The sequence below is a fragment of the Elephas maximus genome, chromosome 2 (assembly GCF_024166365.1).
Source record: "Elephas maximus indicus isolate mEleMax1 chromosome 2, mEleMax1 primary haplotype, whole genome shotgun sequence".
Taxonomy (NCBI): domain Eukaryota; kingdom Metazoa; phylum Chordata; class Mammalia; order Proboscidea; family Elephantidae; genus Elephas; species Elephas maximus.
The window spans coordinates 229,621,097-229,636,872 of record NC_064820.1 but is presented as its reverse complement, the minus strand read 5'-3'; the positions used below and the strand labels follow the sequence as shown (position 1 = coordinate 229,636,872).

Genomic DNA, 15,776 nt, shown 5'->3' with positions numbered 1-15,776 from the left:
GCACCTTGGAAACGGGGTCAGCAGTCTCCAAGAAGGTGGCAGACATCTAATGAGCACAGGGTCACTCCCAGGCAGAGGGGCAGTCACCCATGGAAAGCAACAAGGTGGGAACATGTGTGGTGGATGCAAGGAGTGAGCCTGGGCCAGGACCACAGAGGGGCACATGGGAGGAGGCAACACTGACAAGACAGGCAGGCCAAGTTAGGTCACCGAGGGGCTGTGAGCACGGAGCGACATGAATGTCTTGGCTCCTTCGTCCTGGCTGCTGTGTGGAGGACAGCCATGCAGACGGGGAAGACAGGGCTGGACAGAAGGCTTCTGTGGAGGCCCCATGAGAAATGGCGGCAGTCCAAGGGTAAGGGCAGCCGCGGAGACTGGAGAAGAGGTCTCCTGTGCTGAGGACAGACACGGGGACCATAAGCACGAGATGTGCTCATGGATGGGACGCGGCGGGCGAGACGAGGGGAGGAATCCGGGGTGACTGCCAGGTTTCTAGCAACTGGGTGGGTGTCAGAGAAAGGCAAGAAAATAAAGCATTTGATTTCGGATGTTCAGTTTGCAAGGCCTCGTCAGCCTGGAGATGGAGATGCACTGAGCTCACCAGGGCGTGGGCGGTCAGGAGCTCAGGGTGTGTGGAGCCTCAAGTGTGAGGAGCCCAGGACGCAGCAGGAGGGCCAACAGCTCACAGATGCTAACTCTAGCCCCTACTCCTGACCAACTGCCCCTTACAGCTCCCTTGCTTTCCAAAGTCTTCTTACATGAGCTACAGCAAGGCTCTTCTCTTTTTTAAGGGGGAGGGGATACTTACTCCTCACTCCCAGGGTTCCCTGTGTTGAGAATCCAGCTCGTTTCCTCTTCCCCACATGGGGAGGGGCACTTACTCCCCACTCCTCCGGTCCCCTATGTTGAGAATCCAGCTTGCTCACGCTTCCCCACAGGATGAGTGGAGACCGATATGCCTGCCAGGAGGAAGCTGGCCTCCTTGGCTCAACCTCACCCTCCTCTCCCCTCCATTGGCTGGGCCTGCCCACAGAAAAAGGCACGCTGGCCTGTTCTCCTGCCAGGCAGAGGGATGTGTTCCTGCCAAGGGCACCCTACACTTGCCCCAGCCAGGCTGGTGCCTGGGTGGGTAAGTCTGTCTAATCTGGGGTAAGGTATTAGCAACCACCAGGTCACAGAAAGCCACGCCTCTAATGGGCTTCACCACCAGAGCCCACATCTGACCTCCATCTGCCTGTGTACGGCATGTGGCTTCCTCTCAACTGGTACAGAACTTGAGATGTGAGAAATGGATGCGTGATACAGCACCCAACATGCAATGGCTTAAGCCACTCTTGGCACGAGTACCTATAGCCTAAAACCCCCGGCTGCTATGGCAGTGGGAGCCCCTGCTCCTTGTTTACCCAAGATCTACTTCTAGAACCCCTCCCACTCACAGAGCCTGACTCTGTTTAGCACAGACACTGGCCCAGACTTCCTGGCAACCAGAGGTGACTGTACAACACTCTTCCTGCCAAGGAGCCGGAAACGCAGGGCTTCCTGAAGCTTTGTGTTTTCCTGATATAGATACCACCCCTTCCTGCTTCCCCACTTGCTGCTGGAACACTAGGCTGGAGACAGAACAGTCACCACATGGCCCGAGGAACCAGGCATGAGGACAAAAGCTGCACTTTGAAATCGCAGAATGGAGAGATGGAAGGGTCTGGAAATACAGATGGCGGCCGGGGGCTGCTGCCCCAGCTCTGGACTGCCCACCTCCAGACTCCCTGGTAGGTAGGGCCCAGGGGTCACAGGGAATCTACCAGAAAGCCATTCTGGCCAGGTTTTCTACCTCAGCCGTGCACAGGGCCAAGGTGAGTGACCAGGAGCACACACGGGGCAGGCTATCACGTGCACGCAGTGAGCAGGCACCTTTGCCTTCCAAGGGCCTGCACACGGGGGCAGGGAGGCAAACAAGCAGGGTGACTTCGCGCTCATAGGACAGGGCGATGTGGGAGAGGGTGGACGGCAGAGGACAGGAGCGACTACTACAACTAGGACGGTCCGGAGGCCTCTGCCAGGAGCCGAAAGCATCCTCATCAACACCGGGGTCCCATCATCACAAGCAGGAGGGACAGGAGACACAGGCCCTGTGGTGGGGCATCAGGTGTGTACAAAGAAGCGAACCAGGGACAAGTAGAGGGAAAGGGGCCAGGAGAGAGGCTGTAGAATTTCTCTCGGAGAAGCAACTTCCCCAGGTGAAGACGTCAAGCAGAGGATTGGGAGCATGCTGGATCTGCCTCTACAAAGTGAGCACATGGAGGCAGGACTGCAGCAGAGCAGGTCTGGGCCCAGGAAAACCAGGCAATGGGGTGTCAAAGGGAAAAGCCAGAAAGGGCCAGATTAGGAGGAAGAGCGGACAGGACTCACAGAGACACTGAGGGGAAAGAGGAGTCCAAGTGTCACCCAGGTCTAGGCCTGAACCAGCAGGGACATGTGGACAGCAGGGATGGGGCAGGAACCAGAGCAGTGCGGCCAAGGGATGCGTGCATTACATACAGTGGCCAGTCTGAAGCCCGGGGGTAGGGGTGGGGTGGAGGTCCAAGCTGGATGTGTTAAGCTGGAGCAGCACCAGCAGCAGACCAAGGACAAAGCCAGGGCCCGAGAGTCAGGGAGGAATGGATGAGAGTGCAGGCAGACGCCCGAGCCCAGCAGAATTCCTGGACTCGAAATCTCAGGAGGAGGAAGGCGGCACAGAAGGCTGCCCTGGGAAGGAAACCAGGCCAGCCTGGCCTCCCAGAATCCAGACAGTCAATCCTGCTGAGAGGCTAAGGAAGAGAGGCACAAAATCTTGGCCACTGGCCTTGACAAGAGAGAGGTTGTTAGTGACCAGACAAGCTGTTTCAGAGGACAGGTGAGGCGGAAACCCCGACCAGGACAGGCTGAGGAGGGAGGGAGGACAAGGGGGTGATGGTGCCAGGAGGAGGACAATACAGGCTCCCTGCAGGCACAGCGAGGCACAGGCCTCACCACCTCCGGGACACCTTCCCCGCTCCCAAGTCAAGGTCTCGAAGGTTTTTCACACACCTCAATGTACCACAGGGCTCTCTCTGTCACAGCTGACATTTCACATTTACTGGTGTGATTACGTGGTACATGTATATGTGTCTTAGTCATCTAGTGCTGCTATAACAGAAATACCACAAGTGGATGGCTTTAACAAAGAGAAGTTTATTCTCTCACAGTCTCGGAGGCTAGAAGTCTGAATCCAGGGTGCCAGCGCCAGGGGAAGCCTTTCTGTGTTGGCTCTCAGGGAAGGTCCTTGTAATCAACCTTCCCTGGTCAACAAGCTCCTCAGCCCAGAGACCCGGGTCCAAAGGATTCGCTATTCTCCTGACTCCTTGTAGGGTTGCTATGAGTCGGAATCGACTCAACAGCACTGGGGTTTTTTTCTTGTTTTTTTGTTGGTATGAAGTCCCCATGTCTCTCCACCCATTTCTCTCTTTTCTATCTCAAAAGAAATTGGCTTAAGACAGAACCTAATCTTATAGATTGAGTCCTGCCTCATTAACATAATTGCCGCTAATCCCACCTTATTAACCTCGTAGAGCCAGGATTTACAATACATAGGAAAATCACATCAGATGACAAAATGGTGGACAATCACACAATACTGGGAATCATGGCCTAGTCAAGTTAATACAATTTGGGGGGACACAAATCAATCCGTAACAGCCTGTATCATTAGAAATTCCATGAGAGCAAGGACCATACGTGTAACGTGCGCCTCACTGTATCCCCACTTGGTGCCAGTCACAGAGCTCACATGCCACCGGCATTCAGAAGGGACCGGGAGGGAGGGAAGAGCAATGTGAGAGAAGAGGCTAACAGGACAGCTGCTTTGATGGTCCAGCAAGTCCATGTTTGGGCTCAGAACACGGCCGAGCTACAGGCAGGGCCACACATGCTGTTGTGAAGTAGAGGACAAAGGAGACAAAAAAAGACACAAACACCACAGTCCTTCTCTCAACGCAAGGGGTGCATCGCCGATATGATGGCCCAACATGACGACCCAATGCAATGGCTGTGCGGACGCCCAGGAGGCACCAACATGAGCAAGGCCAATGCCAGAGTGACGATAAAAATACATCCCTTCCCCAATCCCTAACTCAAAAACATCGTAGGGATTATCAAAAGCTTTCAAAATTTTACTAGAAGATTCCCCAGAGTAAAGGAAATTTCAGACAACAAACTTGTACTGGATCCAAAACGGGCTCCAGCACTTGGGAAACTATAACTCAGCAGTGGGAGCTGACACGCAGCCTGAAAGACGCACGGCCTGACAGACACATGGCACACGGCCTGACAGATGATAAACACTATTGACCTTTACCAAGCCACAAAAATTCACCATGTTTTAAACCCAACTGCTTATGGAGTTGTAAAAAATGCTTCAGAATGTTTTGAACACCTAACCTGATATACTGTATTTCTCCAAAGTGCCACGCTTTTTAAACACAAAATCGCCAGCAACCCATCTTAGGAGAGTTGTTCTTAGGTGTCATTGAGTCGCTTCCAATTCAATAGCAACCCCATGTACACAGAAGGAAACACTGCCCAGTCCCTGTGCCATCCTCACAATCACTGTTATGTCTGAGCCCATGGTTACAGCCACTGTGTCAATCCATCTCATCAAGGGTCTTTCTCTTTTTTGCTGACCTTCTACCTCACCAAGCATGATATCTACAAGGGACTGGTTCTTCCTGATAACATGTCAAAGTACATGAGATAAAGTCTCCCCATCACTTCCAAGAAGCACTCTTTGGGTGTACTTCTTCCAAGACAGGTTTATTCGTTCTTCTGGCAGTTCACAGTACATTCAATGAGGGAACATTACATATAATATTAAAATCAAGAAACCACCTTTTAAAGTTCTGTGAATAAAAAGTCACATCAGATGAGTCAGAAGGTGAGAACAATCTCAATCTGTGGTTATAAATCCCCAGTGAAACTAAATGGCACAAGGCAAGTCACTGGATTCGCGTCACCAAACGTTTTCTGAGCACCCACTGTGTACTCTGCAGGGAGACCAGGCCCAATGAGGCCAAGAGCCTCCTCCGAAGGCACTCAGTAGGGCAGATACAAGACACATACCCAAAGGCTGAACCGGCAGAATGCAAAGTGATCAAGTTCTCAGGGTGTAACTTGAAAATCCAAGGAGGCCTTGTCCAAAGCCCCCACCCAGGGCCCGAGACCCCTGGGTGGCAGACTGCACATCCTCTGCATACCTGCTGGGACCCCCAGTGACAGGCGGTCCTGGGCCTCCTTCCCCACAGCCTCTGAAGAGAACAGCACAGCTAGGAAGGAAGCAGACACCACTGTGACCACTCACTGGCAGCCTTCCGGGACGAGAGCATGTAGCCTCAGCAGGTCAAGTACCTTCCAGCATCCTAAGCCTTAGCTACAAACAGGCCTGGCTGCACAGCCACGGAACTGAAATCTAGGAGGTGGCAGAAAACCACCAGCAGATCAGAGGATGGAGACAGTGTGGCTCGGAGGGCTTAGCACCCATAGGATGCCTGGATTCTCTCTCCCTGTCATTAGGATAGGCGGACACTCTTGAAATCAGACCCGGGAGAGGAGATCCTGTGTCTTAGTCACCTAGTGCTGCTATAACAGAAATATCACAAGTGAACGGCTTTAACAGAGAGAGATTTATTCTCTCACAGTCCAGTGGACTAGAAGTCCAAATTCAGGGTGCCAGCTCCAAGGGAAGGCTTTCTCGGTCAGCTATGAAGGAAGGTCCTTGCGATGCATCAGTCTTCTCTTGGTCTGGGAGCATCTCAGTGCAGGCACCTCAGGTCCAAAGGAACTGCTCTGCTCCCAGCCGCTGCTTTGTTGGTGGTATGAGGTCCCCATTCTCTGCTTGCTTCCTTTTAATCTCTTGAGAGAAAAAAGGTGGTGCAGGCCACACCCCAGGGAAACTCCATTTACATTGGATCAGGGAGGTGACCTGAGTAAGGGTGGTGTTATGATCCCACCCTAATACTCTCTTCTCTAACATAAAATTACAATCACAAAATGGAGGACAACCACAGAATACTGGGAATTGTGGCCCAACAAAGTTGACACATATTTTGGGGGGAACACAATTCAGTTCATGATACCCTGCCACCCCAGATCCAGGGCAGGCAGAACTCTGTTGCTGGGGGCCTAGATGCCCCCTGGGGCTGCTGAGAAAAACCAGAATGTACTCCAGCAAAGTGCTCAGGCAGGACCTCAGTGCTCACCACCCACAGCTAACTCCCACGTGACTCCAATGGGGATGTACAATTCAATCACAGCAGGGTGAGGGGTGTGCTCCTTCCTTCCTCCTGGGGCTGCTCCTACTGTAAAGCTGGGCATGGATCTCCTGGGCTTCATCGTGCCCACGCCCACTGAGTAAGTCTACCACTCGTCTGTCAGTGTGTCATGCTGTGGTGGCTTGTGTGTTGCTGGGAGCTACACCACCAGTACTTCAAATACAACCAGGGTCAAACGCCAGTATTTCAAACCCCATGGTGAAGGGCTTTCTGGAGAGCTTCCGGACTGAGACAGACTAGTGGTCTACTTCCAAAAATTAGCCAACTGTCTTAGTCATCTCTTGCTGCTGTAACAGAAATACCACAAGTGGATGGCCTTAACAAACAGAAGTTTATTCTCTCATAGTCTAGTAGGCTAGAAGTCCAAATTCAGGCTATCAGCTCCAAAGGAAGGCGTTCTCTGTCGGCTCTGGAGGAAGGTTCTTGTCATCAATCTTCCACTGGTTGAGGAGATTGTCCGTGCAGGAACCCTGGGTCCAAAAGACATGCTCTGCTCCTGGTGCTGCTTTCTTGGTGGTATGAGGTTCTCTCAATTCTCTGCTTGCTTCCCTTTCATCTCTTGAGAGATAAAAAGGTGGTGCAGGCCACACCCCGGGGAAACTCCCTGTACACCAGATCATGATGTGACCTGAGCAAGGGTGTTACATCCCACCCTAATCCTTTTTAACCACAGGAAGAGATCATGATTTATAACATTAAGAGAATTACAAAATGGAGGACACCACACAATACTGGGAATCATGGCCTCACCAAGTTGACACAGATTTTGGGGGTACACAATTCAATCCATGACACTAATGCAAACCGTACAGATCACAACAGAATATTGCCCAATATACTGCTGGAAGATGATCGCCCTAGGCGGGATGGCACTCAAAACACACAGTGACTACAACGATGGGCTCGAGCACACCAATGATCGTGAAGATGGTGCCGGACTGGGCAGTGTTTCACTCTGTTATACATGGGGTTGCCACGGATCAGAGCCAGCTCGATGGCAGCTAACAATAAAAACATTGTGTAAATGTTTGGAGGAGAGGAGTATGAATTGAGACTCATCAAAAGGGTTTCAATACCCTGGGGTCTCTGAAAAAACAGGATGAAGATCTTCATGGCTTAGAAAACCAGACAGAATACTTATTTTGACATCTTTAGGTTCTATGACCGACCCTCAGGAAAAAAGAAATAAAAAATATAAAACTGTGTGATGGAGAATTACCTCTATTTTATAAAACTGTGATTTACTAGAAAATACTTATTATTTTAAAGTATTGCTGAGCTAAGGGGTTAGACATAAGCTATGAAGAGTTTCCCTGATTTCCTCTCCGTCTGTGTTTTGGTACAATCCCTAACTTGCTCGGGACTGTAATTTTTGCAGGAAAATGTTTTGTTTTTCCTATGTCACTGTACTATTGCTATCAGTCTGGCTGGCTGACCGATAAAAATTTAAGTACAGATAAATAAAATGTATCTATATTTAAAAATCCAACAAAAGTACAACAGACGGAAAAATTAACTTGACGAAGAAAAAGACTGAGATTCAAAGGGTAATCTACAAGGATTCAACCTTCAAATTAAGACTCAATCCCCATACCTGTTACCTTCAAAGATTTAAGATTCCAAGGTATAACGGTACAAACAAACAAAAAAAACAGAATATACTTTCACAACAAAAGTACTTTTCTCTCATACCCATTTTAAAACCCCCTTCTCATCCACCAGCTCCAACGTGACAGACAGAACAGAGTCTGGAGAGGGCATTCTCCTTCACTCCGGAGAGGCCAAGAGTCATCTGACAAACAAAGGGCCTCTGGGCTTTCTCTCCATCCCCAGCTGAGCGCGCATCACCCATCAGTGAGGAAGGCTGTAGGACAGCCCAGGGTGGGAAAGGGAGCGGGCTGACCTGGGATCTCAGCAAAGAGCAGGGCCACACCTTCTTGGCCAGCGGCTAGGAAGGGAGCTGCCACCTGGGGGTCTGTCCTTCCTCAGAAGTCCCTTCCCTGCAGACAGGACTCCTGGGCCAGAAGCTTGGGCCTACACCCAGATGTGCATCCCACACTCTGTTTCTCAGTATAGGAAAGTTGATCTCTAGGGTCTCTTAACTTGTTCTGAATATTTTTCTCTTATTAAAGTAAAATACTGATTTTTAAATTAAAGTCAAATTCATCCTGCAAAGGACTAAGAAAGCAGAGATCCAAATGAATGAAGCAGAAAGGCGGGCAGAGATGGATTTCCAAAGTCCAGTACCCTACACCCATATTTCCCAGATTCCTGGTCCCCTGACTCTTCCTCTGCATGGAACCCACCAAACTCCTTGGACTGGGGCCTGCAGAATGGGGGCCAGACATCTTGTTCTCTGCTCACACGACACCGAAGGACACAGCAAACAGCGCAATAGCGTACACAGTGCTATTAACCAAGCCCCCAACCCCAAGAGCTGCCAGCCACACAGATGATGTCACAGTGGCCCAGACCACTCTACTGCCCTCAGGAAATACAAATAGAGGCCCCCCTGAAGGGGACACAATCACACAACATCTAGACATGCAGTGTGGCAACGACAGTCACACACCATAAAAGTACCACATTGCTCAACTTTTCCAATTACTGTGTCATTACAACCCTTTTAAAATTTAACCTTTCCTAATGTAAAAACCGGAGCCCTGGTGGTACATGGTTAAGAGCTCCACTGCTAACCAAAAGGTCAACAGTTTGAATCTACCAGCTGCTCCTTGGAAATACTATGGACAGTTGTACTCTGTCCTATAGGGTTGCTAAGATTCGGAATCAACTCAACGGCAACGGGTTTGGTTTGCCTTTTTTTTTTTTTGGTAATGTAAAAACATAATGGCCCCATGTACAACAGAACAAAACACTGCCCAGTCCTACACTATCCTCATAACTGTCATTATGCTTGAGCCCATTGCTGCAGACACTGTGTCAAACCATCTCACTAAGGGTCTTCCTCTGCTTCACTGACCCTCTCTACATTACCAAGCATGATGTCCTTCTCCAGGGACTGGTCCCTCCTTAATACATGTCCAAAGTAAGTAAGATGAAGTCTTGCCATCCTTGCTTCTAAGGAACATTCTGGCTGGACTTCCTCCAAGTCAGAATCTTTGTTCATTCTTCTGGCAGTCCAATGGTATATTCAATATTCTTTGCCAACACCATAATTTAAAGGCATCATTTCATCTTCAGTCTTCCTTACTCATTGTCTAGCTTTTGCATGCATATGAGGCAACTGAAAATACCGTGGCTTGGGTCAGGCACACCTTAGTCTTCAAGATGAAATTATTGCTTACTAACACTTTAAAGAGGTCTTTTGCAGCAGATTTGTCCAATGCAATATGTTGTTTGATTCTTGACCGCTACTTCCATGGGTGTTGATTGCAGATCCAAGTAAAAGGAAATCCTTGATAAATCTCTGTTTATTATGATGTTGCTTATTGGTTCAGTTGTGAGAATTTTTGTTTTATGCTAAGGTGTAATCCATACTGAGAGCTGTAGTCCTTGATCTTCATCAGTAAGTGCTTCAAGTCCTCTCCACCTTCAGCAAGCAAGGTTGTGCCCTCTGTATGTCACGTGTTGTTAATCGAGCCTTCCTCCAATTCTTGTGCTGCATTCTTCTTCATATAGTCCAGCTTCTCAGACTATGTGCTCAGTATACAGATTAAGTAAGTATGGTGACACCTTTCCTGACTTTAAACCACACAGTACTCCCTTGTTCTGTTGGAGACCACTGCCTCTTGGTTTATGTACAGGTTCCACATGAGCACAATTAAGTGCTCTGGAATTCCCATTCTTTGCAATGTTTTTATTAATTTGTTACGATCCACACAGTCTGATGCCTTTGCATAGCCAATAAAACACAGGCAAACATTTTTCAAGTATTCTCCACTTTCAGCCAGGATCCATACGGCATCAGCAATGATATCCCTTGTTACACATCCTCTTCTCAATCCAGCTTGAATTCCTGGCAGGTCCCTGTTGATGTACTGCGGCAACCATTTTCAAATTATCTTCAGCATAATTTTACTTGCATGTGATATTAATGATATTATTCGATAATTTCTACATTCTGTTGGATCACCTTTCTTTGGAATAGGCATGAATATAGATCTTTTCCAGTTGACTGGCCAGGCTGCTTCCTCCAAATTTCTTGGTACAGACAAATTGAGCACTTCCAGCATCGTGTGTGTTTGTTGAAACAGTTCAATTGGTATTCCGTCTATTCCTGGAGTCTTGCTTTTCGCCAATGCCTTCATGCAGCTTGAACTTCTTCCTTCAATACCATCAGTTCTTGATCATATGCTATCTTGTGAAATGGCTGAACATCAACCAATTCTTTATGGTATGGTATTTCTGTGTATTCCTTCCATCTTCTTTTGATGTTTCATGCGTCATTCAATTTTTTACCCATACAACCCTTCAATGTTGCAACTCGAGGCTTGAATTTTTTCTCAGTTCTTTCAGCTGGAGAAATGCCAAGTGTGTCCTACCTTTTTGGTTTTCTAACTTCACGCTTTTGCATATTTCATTATAATACTCTGTCTTCTCAGGCAGCTTTTTGAAATCTTGTGTTAGGTTCTTTTACTTCATCATTTCCTCCTTTTGCATTAGCTACTCTACATTCAAGGGCAAGTTTCAGAGTCTCTTCTGACATCTATGTTGTTCATTTCAATGACCTCTTGCTTTTTTCATGTATGATGTAATCCCATCGTTATGCTCGAGCCCATTGTTGCAGCCACTGGGTCAATCCGTCTTGCTAAGGGTCTTCCTCTGTTTCACTGACCCTCTCTACTTTACCAAGCATGATGTCCTTCCCCAGGGAGAATTTATCTGGTCTTTGGTCATTAGTGTTCGATGTGTCAAATCTATTCCTGAGATAGTCTCTTATATAAATAGTTAAGCTAAACATCAACTAGTATCTAAGCAGGAAATTTCAGAACTGAAGCAGGGGAAGAAATCATATAAACATTGGATTGACTTAAGATTACACCAGGGGCAAAGACAGTGGATGTCTGAGTGAGAAGAAAATTGGAAGGACAATCAAAAAGGAAAACACGTGAATGTATGCTCCATGAAGAAAGGGATGGAGTTAATTTACTCACTTATATACCCTTGACATCCAAAACGGCTGATACATAGTAAAAAAAATTTTTTTTTATTACTATGCAGATGCTCAAAAAATACTTCTTGAATGATCGCAAAAATGAATGAAAACAAGAGTTTTAATCAATGCAAAGGAAGATTAACAGCAGACTCAGTATAAGATGACAGCATTTCTCACATTTAACGGAAGCTGCACTGTCCTCTGAAAAGTCAGCGCCATGATACTCATCACAGGTCTGACGCTCAGTCTTCAATGGAAGTCATTACAAGCCTTATGCTTTATTATCTATAAATGAGGATGCCAAAGCAGTTCTTAGGAGACATGTAGAGCTTTAAGTGCAGAGAATAAGAAACAAGAATGGCCTGAAAATAAACTAGGTATTTAAGCCAAAAGCAAGGAAGCTATGGCGATGGGTGAGAACAGCCAGTGGGAGTACTGACTTGGGTGGGCCAGAGGAAGCCTGATTACAAACCTGCTCTACATGTTGATCTCAGTGAAGCTGACACACGTGCATACATGCATAAAACCCATGCAGCTGCATTGTTCAGCTTTCCAGTATACACTGGGGACAGCACAGACTGGCTCCCAAGGGAGGACTGAAATGTTCGGGAATGTTGCAAGCCACATGACTCACTGGTAGTTTGAAATGGCCACAGTGGGAATACTTATACCAAAGAGATCGGGAAGCGCTACAAATCAGGGCTTTTTACTACTAGGGAGCCAGCCGTTAAGTGCTCACCGGCACACCAGTGTATGTACATTACAGTATATAAGCTCTATCCCGAAAAAAGCTATGGGTGGGTACTCATTAAAAAAAGTTAATGACTCGGACTCATGGTGACCTTATGTGTAACAGAACAAAACCTTGCCAGGTCCTACGCCACCTTCATGATTTTTAATATGTTTGGGTCCACTGTTGTGACTACTGTATCAACCCATCTCATGGAAGGTTTCTCTTGTTTTCATTGGCCCTCTACCAAATGTGATGTCCTTTTCTAGCAATTGTTCTTTCTTGATGACATGTCCAAAAATAAACAGCAAATCTAATTTGCAGTGTGCTAAAAGAAAAGCAGAATGCAAGAATGTTTAACAGCAGGAAATGTGTTAGTGAAATTTACTCTATTAACAGACTGGAGGGGAAAACCCATAGGATCATCTCAAGAGATGCAGAAAAAGCACACAATAAAATTCTGCTATTCATGATATAGAGTATTTTAAAAACTTTCAGCAAACTAGGAAGAGAAGGTAAGTTGCTTAACTAGATAAAGAGTATCTACAAAACAATTACAGTACATATCACACTTAATGGGGAAACGCTGGAGGCATTCACATTACAGGTAGGAACAAGAGAAGAAGCCTGCAAATCATTGCTATTATCCAACATTACATTCATCAGTGTTTCAGAAGTTTTAGTCGATGAACAACAACAAAAAAAAAGGGTATAAAGGTTAGAAAGGAAGAGGCATTATTTGCCCAATGTTACCCTCTTAGAAAACCCAAGACACAAATGACAAGCTGTTAACATCATCAACATACAAAAATCAATAGCTTTCCTACACAGGAAAAAAAAACAATTAGAAAATATATCTGAAAAAATAATTCAGTATATTGTAAAAGTGGTGTTTCTGGGCAAAGGGCAAAAGGCAGGCTACTCAATGATTGAAGCAACTGGCTAGCCAACTGGAAAAAATATTAGATCCCCATTTTGAGCTATTCAAAATTAAATTTCACATAGATTAACAAGGTAAATATGAATAACAAAATATAAAAGTACTAGAAGAGCCAGAAGCCAAGATGGCGGAACAGGCAGGCGCTTCCGTTGAGCCCTCTTTACAACAAAGACCTGAAAAAACAAGTGAAACGAGCATATTTGTGACAAGCGGGGAGCCCTGAGCATCAAAGGCAAGCTTAGACAATGAACCGAGGGGCAGGGGAAGGAAGAGACCATTCAGAAGCGGAGAGGAGTTGCCGGACCTGAATCGCGGGGAGCCCTCGGGCACCATTCTCAGAGTCGGCAGCAGCGGGCTGGTCCTAGCGTTTGGCCTCAGGTTCCTCAGGGAGAAGGAGCAGCCACACAGCCCACTCACACCTCTGGAACCTGAGGAGAACAGCGCTCTCCGCAAAAGCTAAGGACTTGCAGATATTTTACTGTGCCCTCCACACCCCCAAGCCGGCTTCAGCGGCTGAATCCCCGGGACTGAGATAGACCCTGGTGAGCACCTGGAGCCGTCCTCCTGGCCTTGGGGAAGGAAAAAATTTGCAACTGGGGGAAAAGATAATTTACTAGCTCCATTAACTGGGGGAGCTCAGGACAGAAGCAGCTCCTGTCCAGGCATAAACCGTCCGTGGACCTTGAGCACCTTTCCCTTCTGCATGGACCTGTGTGGGCCAATTTCAGGACAATAGGCCCTTGTTGGAAAATTCCAACCATTTCAGCTGTGCGGTGGAGAGGTGGGTGTTTGACGTTTGACATTGCTTTGCCTATTAAACAAGGTCCTCACCTACCCACAACAGAGACCTAAGGACTGGCAGCTCCACTTAGGTTGCCCAGCCACCCGCGAGAGGGGTCCATGGATAACTGGTACCTCCCAGGCCTTACAACCAAAAACTTTGGGTGCCTATGGTCCCCCTGCAGAGCCCACCCACCAGCATGCTCTAGGGAACAGAGACACATTTTCCTCAGAGACACTTGGGGGTGGGTTCTTAGACCCCTGCCTTGTTCAGAGCGTGACTCCCCGCTGCAATCAGATACCAGTATATACACTAATTACCCCACCCCTCTAAGACTGTATGACAGAGCCTGTACCACACACTTGATATCAACTGCCTGGAAACCTGAGCTTCATTGACACAAGAAAACTGAATGGACTCCTAGACTGATATACCTGATAACAGCTCTAGCCAGCTGGGGACAGGACAGCAGAGCTCCAAAGGCGAAAATAATCAAGATAGTTCACTCAAGCAACCCATAGGGGTATACCAAAACAAAACAAGCAGTTACAACACAGTAAGCAAGCATAAACTAATACAATAACTTATAGATGACTCAGAGACAATAGTCAATATCAAGCCACATAAAGAAACAGGCCATGATCACCTCGGAAGGCTCTCAAAACAAAGAATCCAGGGATCTTTTACATGAAAGTGCATTCCTGGAATTACTAGATGCAGAATACAAAAGTTTAATATACAGAACCCTTCAAGACATCAGGAAGGAAATGAGGCAATATGCAGAACAAGCCAAGGAACACACAGATAAAGCAACTGAAGAAATCAGAAAAGTTATTCAACAACATAATGAAAAGTTTAATAAGCTGCAAAAATCCATAAACAGACAGCAATCAGAAATTCAGGAGATTAACAATAAAAATTACAGAATTAGATAACTCAATAGAAAGTCAGAGGAGCAGAACCAAGCAAGTAGAAGGTAGAATTTCTGAACTCGAAGATAAATCACTTGAGACTAACATATTTGAAGAAAAATCAGAAAAAAGAATTTAAAAAAATGAAGAAACCTTAAGAATCATGTGGGACTCTATCAAGAAATAACCTACGAGTGATTGGAGTACCAGAACAGGGAGGAATAACAGAAAATACAGAGAAAATTCTTGAGGATTTGTTGGCAGAAAACTTCCCTGATATTGTGAAACATGAGACGATATCTATCCAAGATGCTCATTGAACTCCACATAAGGTAGATCTTAAAAGAAAGTCACCAAGACATATTATAATCAAGCTTGCCAAAACCAAAGATAAAGAGACAATTATAAGAGCAGCAAGGGATAAATGAAAAGTCACCTACAAGGGAGAGCCAATAAGAATAAGCTCGGACTACTCGGCAGAAACCATGCAGGCAAGAAGGCAATGGGATGACATACTTAAAAAACTGAAGGAAAAAAATTGCCTGCCAAGAATCATATATCCATCAAAACTGTCTCTTAAATAACATTTCCAAATAAACACAAGTTGAGGGAATTCATAAAAACCAAATCAAAACTACAAGAAATACTAAAGGGAGTTCTTTGGTTAGAAAATCAGTACTATCAGGTATCGACCCAAGACTAGAACACTGGGCAGAACAACCAGAAGTCAGCCCAGACAGGGAAATCCAAAAAAAAAAAAAAAAAAGCAAGATTAAAAAAAAAAAAAAAAGCCCAACACAGGGTAATGGCGATGTTATATAAAAGATGATAATATTAAAAAAGTAAAGAGGGACTAAGAAATGTAATCATACACCTTCCATATGCAGAGGAAGATATGAAGATACAAAGAAATAAAAGTTAGTTACAAATTTAGAACAATAGGGGTAAATAATAAGG

The 15,776-nt window shown here is 46.3% G+C and overlaps 1 protein-coding gene across 11 annotated transcripts in view; it reads right to left on the bottom strand.

The window, feature by feature from the left end:
- The window catches only part of ADARB1 (adenosine deaminase RNA specific B1), a 215,279-nt gene that overhangs the window by 175,430 nt on the left and 24,073 nt on the right, over positions 1-15,776 (bottom strand). Inside the window, exon 1 of one of the 11 annotated variants that reach the window (XM_049875045.1) lies at positions 809-1,873. The exons of the other annotated variants lie outside the window; for them this stretch is intronic. The gene's annotated coding sequence lies outside the window, so the exon portion shown is untranslated. Of the gene's footprint in view, positions 1-808; positions 1,874-15,776 lie in introns of those variants that run through there. 11 annotated transcript variants of the gene reach the window in all.